This window comes from Panthera leo, chromosome D4 (assembly GCF_018350215.1).
Source record: "Panthera leo isolate Ple1 chromosome D4, P.leo_Ple1_pat1.1, whole genome shotgun sequence".
In the NCBI taxonomy this organism is placed as follows: domain Eukaryota; kingdom Metazoa; phylum Chordata; class Mammalia; order Carnivora; family Felidae; genus Panthera; species Panthera leo.
The window spans coordinates 80161776-80170470 of NC_056691.1; the positions used below are offsets into that span (position 1 = coordinate 80161776).

The 8695-nt window shown below is 40.4% G+C and overlaps 1 non-coding gene across 1 annotated transcript; it reads right to left on the reverse strand.

Annotated features, from left to right (window-relative positions):
• Window positions 1-104, reverse strand: LOC122205721. The gene has a single exon (XR_006196223.1). It is a non-coding gene; the product is annotated as a U6 spliceosomal RNA (small nuclear RNA).
• Between the last annotated feature and the right edge of the window lie 8591 nt (window positions 105-8695).

An 8695-nucleotide genomic window follows, 5' to 3' on the forward strand; every position in this document is an offset into this window, starting at 1 on the left:
TTTTTAATGGAATGCTTTCTGAATTTGCATGTTATCCTTGTGAAGGGCCATCTAATCTTCCCTGTATCATCCAATTTTAGTAGATGTGATGCTGAAGTGAACACTGGATTATTTTTTAATTTAATGTATAGCGATCCTTTATCACCATTGTTCATTTTGATGTTCAACTTGTCCCAGATTTGACCAGCAGGAGATGCTTTAAGCCAGGTTTTGTGTGCTTTAATGCATCTCCAGTAGCTTTGAGCACTTCTTTGCTCTCTGGCACAACAAGATATTCTAGGTTTACTTTTACCCTTATTCTAAATAGCAGAAAAAGGAGGCCCAGAGAAGTAAAATGGCTTGCTGCCTCACGGTATTTGTGAGATCCTAATCAAGCTCAGGACTTTAAATTCCAAATTTCTAGGAAAATATTAAGCTGATAGGCCAGCCTTTCCTGTAGTGCAGAAGGGACCTTATCAAGACATGTACACCCCCAAACCAGCTGAATCTTTAGCTGACTGCACTCAGAGCTTGCCTAATAAGATGAAAACATTTGGATTATAACTTTGAACTTAGACAATTAGCAACAGATTCCCAGGATATTTTTTTGATTGAGGAAGTTATAATTTGGGGGGAAAGAGCATAGGTTTTGGATTCCAAAAGAACCAAGTTTTCCTTTAAAACCCAGGCAGGTTCTGCCCTTGTATTGTCTTTGGGCAAGTTACTTCACCACGTTGAATCCCAGGCTCTTCCATCTGTAAAATGGGCTCATTCATAGAAACTGCTTAGTCTAGTGTCTGATACATGTTAAATGTTCAATAAATGAAAGATACTTTGCCAACAAGACTGTTATTATTAAAATCTGAGAAAATTCTGTTATTCCGAATTCTGTTATTCTGGGTTAAGGTGATAGAAAAAGCAATGGATTTGGATTTGGATTTAGATTTTGAAGATCTTACTCCCTCCCTGTGACCTTAGACAGCTCTTGTCCTCATAAATGAATTTCATTTTCCTCACTTGTAAATCAGGGCTCATGGTCCCTCCCCTGCAAACTTCACAGCATCACTCACCAGATTTCATGAGCACTTACTATATGCAGAATAATCAGAATCTTAACATTAAAAGCAAAAGGTAAACATCACTGTACCCCTCCTTTAACACATGATTGATTGGCAGGTTCAGAGCCACTGAGCAGGGATTCCGTCCCGCTCTCTCAGACATGCCCTCTTTCCTTTACATCACAGTGTTCAGAAGAGCAAGTAAGAGCTGGATATGACAGTGTTCTGTAAAGCTGCAGCACGCTCTAAAGGTGATAGAGTATAATCAGCAGTATAATTACATTCCTTCCATGGAAAACATCATTGGGAGGAGAGCAGGAGACTTCGGGTATTTTTTTTTCTTCTTGTCTATCTTCAAGATAATTTGTGAGGGTCTTAGGTTGATGTTATCTACCAGGGGCCCTTACACTTCAAACAATAACTGGCTGAAGGTAGCAGAGATTCAAGCCAGTCCAGAAGCAAATACCTCAACTGAGAACACCGATAAGAAAAGCTCTTTGAAACTGTAGTTTATCTAGGATACCATTTCTTTTTTGTTTGTTTTTTAAATTTTCTTTTTATTATTTTTAAAAATTGTATTAATTTTAAAATTTTAATTCCAATATAGTTAACATGCAGTGTTATGTTAGTTTCAGATGTACCATATAGGGATTCAACAGTTCCATACATGACTCAGTGTACTCTTTAATCCCTATCGCCTGTTTCACCCATCCCTCCACCCACCTCCTCTCTGATAATTATCAGTTTCTTCCATACAGTTAAGAGCCTGTTTCTAGATTTGTATTTTTCCTCTTTTTTTTTTTTTTGGTTTGTTTTGTTTCTTAAATTCCACTATGAGTGAAATCGTGGTATTTGTCTTTCTCTAACTGACTCATTTCTCTTGGCATTATATCCTCTGGATCCATCCATGTTGTTGCAAATGGCAAGATTCATTCTTTTCTATGGCTGAGTGATATTCCATATATATATATATATATATATATGCATACCACATCTTCTTTATGCATTCATCTCTCGATGGACACCTGAACTGCTTCCATAATTTGACTATTGTAAATAATGCTGCAATAAACATAAGGGTGCATTTATCCTTTTGAATTAGTGTTTTTGTATTCTTTGGGTAAATACCCAGTAGTGGAATTACTGGATCATTAGTAGTCCTATTTTTGATTTTTTGAGGAACCACCATACTGTCTTCCAGAGTGGTTACACCAGTTTGCGTTCCTACCAACAGTGCACAAGGGTTTAGTTTTCTTTACATCCTTGCCAACACTTGCTGTTTCTTGTGTTTTTTGTGTTAGCCATTTTGATAAGCGTGAGGTGATGTCTCATTGTAGTTTTTGATTTGCATTTTCTTCATGGCAAGTGATGTTAAGCATCTTTTTATGTGTCTCTTGGCCATCTGTATGTTGTCTTTGGAGAAATGTCTGTTCATGTCTTCTGACCGTTTTTTAATTGCATTACAATAAAACCTTGGTTTGCAAGCATAATTTGGTCCAGAAGCATGGTTGTAACTCAAAGCACTTGTATATCAAAGCAAATTTCCCCATAAGAAATCATGGAAACTCTGATGATTTGTTCCACAACCCAAAAATATTCATACAAAAATTATCGCAATACTGTAATATAATAAAGAAAATACAAAATATAAAGAAAAAGAAACAAATGAACCTGCCCTTCCCTTTGAAAACCTTCGTGGCTGGTGTGAGGGAGACAAGAGAGGAGGGTTATTGTGTAGGACAACTTTCACTGTCACCAATGGAATCACTGCTCTCTATTGGCTCAATGGAATCTTTTTCTTTTTGTGCAACTTTAACAAGACACCTATCCATTGACACTTGCTTTTGTCTCTTTTTGAGGATCTTGTGGAAAGGTGACATTGCATTGTCATTAAACAGATTCATTGCTTGCACTGCTATAGCCTTATTCGGGTGGTGCTTTCCTACAAAATTTTGCACTGTTTCCCACATTTTACACATCTTTCTAATCTCATTTGAAGTGAGGGATTCCCCCGCCATTTTCTTCTCCTTCTCTGCAGACGAGATCTCCTCCATAACCTCTTGATGTTGCTCGAGATGCAGACCCATCAGTATGTCGGTGGTCAACTCCTGGCCATGTTCCTCCACCAGCTCTTCAATATCATCCGTATTCACCTCCAGTCCCATGGTCTTCCCCAAGGACACAGTTTCATTGACAACTAGCAGCTCCCATTCATGAGCAAGCCCTCTAAGCCATGTCCAAGAACACAATCAGGCCACAGCTTTCTCCAAGCAGAATTGAGGGTTCTCTTGGTGACCCCATAGCAGGCTTTATCCATGATCTTGAGGCAATTCACCATGTGGAAATGATTTTTCCAAAACTCTCAGAGGGTTAGGTTTGTTCCTTTGGTCACCTTGAAGCATTGCTGAAATAGTGCTTTTGTGTAAAGCTTTTTAAAATTCGAAGTGACCTGCTGATCCATGGGCTGGAGGATTGGAGCAGTGTTGGAGGAAGGAACTTGACCTTAATGAATTGCCCTCAAAGCCTGGAGGATGAACAAGAGCATTATCCATAACCAGCCAGGCTTTGAGTGGCAGATTCTCTTCTAAAGTGTATTTCTTCACTGCAGGACCGAAAACCTTGTTGATCCTTTCAACAAACAAGATACGAGTGACCCAAGCCTTGCTGTGGGGCTTCCACAGAACATTTAACTGGCTCTTCTGCACCTTGCATTTCCCGAAGGCTCCTGGATTCTCAGAATGATACATGAGCAGGGGCTTGACCTTGAAACCCCCACTTGCATTAGCTCAAACGGGAGTGTTTCATGGGCTTGTGACCAGGCATTGCATTCTCTTCTTCTGTAATGTAGGTCCTCTTTGGCATCTCTTTCCAAAAAAGCCCCGTATCATCGTGTTTAAAAACTTGCTCTGGCAGGTAACACTCGGAAACCATAAGCTTCTGGAACTCAGAAGTGAACGCCTCAGCTGCCTTAGCATCCCAACTCACAGCCTCTCTGTGCCGCAAACCCTATGGATGCCCCCTCTTCTCTTAAAGTTATCAAACCATCCTCTGCTTGCCTTGAAGTCTTCTTCTTTTTCTGTTGACGTACCTGGCAGTTTACTTACATCAGTGCACAAGGCCTTTGCCTTCTCTCAGATAAAGTTCTCGGTCGCAGTATTACCTGCTAGTTGCTTCTCATTTATTCAAAACACAGGCAACTTTTTTACATCTTCCAGAACACGTGGCCATTGCTTTGATATTCTCATGACTCCTTTTGCTGCATCTAGCCCCCTTCTTTCTTCTTTCTTCTTTAATACTATGCAAATGGTCAACATAGACTTCTTTTAAAATCTTGCACTTGCATACCTGTTCATACTTCTCGATGACTTCCTTCTTACCTTCCACCATAGTCATCTCCGTCTTCTTACTACCTTTCTTTTCAACCTTTTTCTGCATGGGGGCCATTGTATACACTCACATGGATGTTGACTGCAGTACAGTATTAATGAACTCTTGTCATAGACTGTATTTAATGTAACTGGTAATAAGGCAGCAGAGAAAGGGGTCTATATCTAAAGGCAGCCTGACCTAGAATGAAGCAAAGCATTCCTAAGCTTTCTCTTCTATGGAAAAGCAAAGGACTGTCCAGAGGTGCTTTGAAGTGGCAAAAAATACACTAGTGCCAATTGTAGGCACTTTCCAATGTTCTGAAAAATCAATGATTTCTGCCAAACAGCACAGTCTGAGACTGAGCATCCAAGTATGGGAGACAATCACACACAATCCCGCGGCAAGATATAGGTAGGTAGAAAAAAAAAAATTAGAAAAAAAAAAAAGGGGGGGGGGCGCCTGGGTGGCTTGGTCGGTTAAGCGTCTGACTTCGGCCCAGGTCATGATCTCATGGTCCGTGGGTTCGAGCCCCGCGTCGGGCTCTGTGCTGACAGCTCAGAGCCTGGAGCCTGTTTCAGATTCTGTGTCTCCCTCTCTCTGTGACCCTCCCCTATTCATGCTCTGTCTCTCTCTGTCTCAAAAATAAATAAACGTTAAAAAAAAAATTTAAAAAAAAAGATATAGGTAGGTAGGTAGGTAGATAGATAGAAGAAAAAATATTGGCTTAGCTGTGATCATGTGACCTTTGACATCACATACTACTTGTATTGAATGACATTGCTCATATCAAGTTAAAATTTATTAGAAATGTTTGCTTGTCTTGCAGAACACTCACAGAACAAGTTACTTGCAATCCAAGGTTTTACTGTATTTGGTTTTTTGTGTTGAGTTATATAAGTTCTTTATATATTTTGGATACTAATCCTTTATTGGATATGCCATTTTTTTAAAAGTGCATTCACTTATTTGGAGGCAGAGAAAGAATGCAAGCAGGGGAGGGACAGAGAGCGAGGGAGGGAGAGAGAATCCCAAGCAGGCTCCGAGCTGCCAGTGCAGAGCCCTGTGCAAGGCTCTAACTAACAAATTGCAAGATCATGATCTGAGCCAAAACCAAGAGTCGGATGCTTAACTGACTGAACCACCCAGGCACCCCTTGGATATGTCACTTGTAAATATCTTCTCCCATTCAGTAGGTTGTCTTTTAGTTTTGTTGATTGTTTCCTTCACTGTGCACAAGCTTTTTATGTCGTTATTTAGGACACCGTTTTGAAGAAGAAAGAGGATGAGGATGAGGATGAGGAGAAACAACCCTAAAATCCAAACCCAGTAACTTCAGTGAGTGTCAGACTTCTGGCCAATTCAGTTGAGAGCTAGAAAGTGGGGAGGCAAACAGATCAAAAAGGCTGGCCGATGTCATCACTCTGGGTGGCCATGTACCCAGATATCAATTCTACTACATTAGATAGGAAAGGCTACTGGGAGACTATGAACAGTACCTGCCCACCTCTGTGTCCTGAAAAGAGAGAGACACAGGGAAATAGTCTCACATATGGGATACTGGCTCAAAGCATGGATCACTTCCACAGGACAGCAAGCAGTTATCTCCCAGTGGATCCTGGGAGCCATCCTAGTGCTGTATAAGGCCAGCTGTTCCTGGATCATGGGCAGAGCACATTAGGCACACAGTGAATCCTGCGGGCATTAGGCCATTGCCACTTTTGCTGTGAAGTGAATTCCTTAGCAAGAGGCTATGCTGTGTGTCATACCATGACAGAGTGAAAAGCTTTCTGTAAGCCCATGGGCTGTGGTGCTGGCAGAGGCAAAAAAAAAAAACAAAACAAAAAAAAAAAAAAACAACACAGGAAAAGAAAGTCCAAATAAAAAATAAACGTAAAGTATTTCTGTGAGGACAATTTACTTGCTCCAGATGGAGTTAGTTACCGGCAGAGCAACGGGCAGACATACGAGGGAAAGTGTTAGCTTCCTTCTTTGGGAGAGGGAGGTGCATAGGAAACACTGCAGACAGAAGACTGTTAGCGGGTTCAGATTGTCCGGGTCTTCTGAGACCTCCAGACACCTGCATCTTTTCATAAAAGAAACCTGGCAAAGTCATGTGGTCAGCCAACACTGAACAACTTCTCGAATCCAACAACTTCTCGAATCAGAATTTGGCGTCCAGCCATCTCAAGCCCATGGCTTCAGTGAAAGATTCTTCACTCGGCCACAGAAAAGCCCTGAAATTTCAGTCTGTGCCCCGTAGCATGCATCTCAAGACTTGAGCCTCCCATTGTCTCAGTTGAAGATACCTAATGCCCTCAGAAGCAGTCACCTTACTGGTTGTATTATCTTTCCTCTCCCTTTTGGGTTGCTGAGAATTTGACTTCAGCTTTGTAAAAAGTCCCAAGAGAAAAAAACAAATCTGGATATTTTATAGAAGTGAACTCACACGGTAAAAAAAAAAAAAAAAAAAAAAAAAAAAAAAAGTCCCAAGAGACCAAAAGAGATTATTTTGGTGATCACTGTTCCATGAGCTACTCCTAGTTCCCATATGGGAATATGGTCAGGATCCCAGTGCCTTGCATCTCAGCTCAATGACCATGGATCTGTTAAAGGTAGAGCTAAGTTTTTAATAAAAGACAATCTAGGGGTACCTGGGTGGCTCAGTCGGTTAAGCATCTGACTCTTGCTTTCGGCTCAGGTCATGATCTCACGGTTCATGGGTTCAAACCCCACATCACTCTCTTCCCTGACAGCTTGGAACCTGCTTGGGAGTCTGTCTCCTTCTGTCTCTGCCCTTCCCCTGCTTTCTCTCTATCTCTCTCAAAATAAATAAAAATAAACTTTAAAAAAAAGTTTAAAAAAATGACAAAAATGCCTAAAAAAAAAAAAAAAAGACAAACTAGAGTGGCCTGCTTTCCCTTGAGGTGAGTGATCCAGAGCAACAGCGACCTCTCCTCCTTTGCTGGACAATCTTCGTGGCATCACAGGGTTTTCTTCTGCACAGATGAAGCCCTCGCATCTGGGTTCTAATTGGCAATAAAGGAGACAAGAGTGGAGGAGTCTTGCTGGATATCTTAGAACTCAGACCCAGGAGTGGCCAGCGTCACTCTCACTTATCTTTCTGCCGGGGAGAAGTCAGATACGTGGCCACCCTGACCACAAGGGAAGCTGGCAGAAATGATCTAGTGGGACAGGCTTATGCCTGGCCACAAGGCTACTTGTAGGCAAAAGAGGGGAGAAGCATTTTGGTGAACAGCTAGCAATCTGCTATACATCATTCGAAATAGTCCATATTTCCTTGAGGGTCGGTATTAGTTTCCACGGGCTGCCAGAACAAAGTACCACAAACTCAGTGGCTTAAAACAAGAGAAACATATTGTCTCACATTCTGGAGGCCAGAACTCTGAAATCCACCCTGTTGACTGGGTCACACTCCCTCTAAAGGTGCAGGGAAAGAACTGTTTTTCATGTCTCTTTCCTAACTTCTGGTCACTTTCAGGAGGTTATTTTTGTTTGTTTGTTTGTTTTGTTTTGTAGATAGGTGCATCACTCCAATTCTCTGTCTTGGTATGGCCTTTTCTCTATGTGTCTCTACATTGTCTTCCTTTTATATGTGTCCTAACTTCCTCTTTTTTTTTTTTTTTTGAGAAATGTTAAATATTCTTTATTTAATATTACACATAAACCACACTACAATGTCTTTCATTAAGCAAAAAGCAACATTTTAAATGCAGGAGATTTTATTTAATTAATTAATTAAATTTTTTTTTTCCCCTACAGCATTGCCTATGAAATGCAGGAGATTTTAATTAAATTGGCATAGTTAAGACCAAAAAGGTTAAGTGGACATTGCCAGCTATTTTGCCTTTAACAGGCTAACAAACATAACTTGAAATACATCTGAGTCTTGCTGTTCTGAGACAGTGAAGGGATTTCCTCAGTATTTAAATATATTAATATAACCAGTCATATAATCTAAATATAAAACCAATCTCCTGTAAGTTTAGAGATGGCATTTACCATCTCTGTCAAAAGCTGAACGTTACTAATCAATTCCAATCATATTTTTCAAAGGGGAAAACAATGATAGCACTTGCTGAACCAGAATTACTGTCAAAGTTCAAAAAGCTGATTATATGCATGTAACCACAAGCCAATATTATTTAAATCAGGACTGTCCAAAAGAAATATTCTGTCAGGCGTTCATGATCTGAATTCTGTGTATGAGATCAATTTAAACAAGTCATGAGACATTTTTGTTCTGTAATCAATAAGGCAAAGGCTAACTA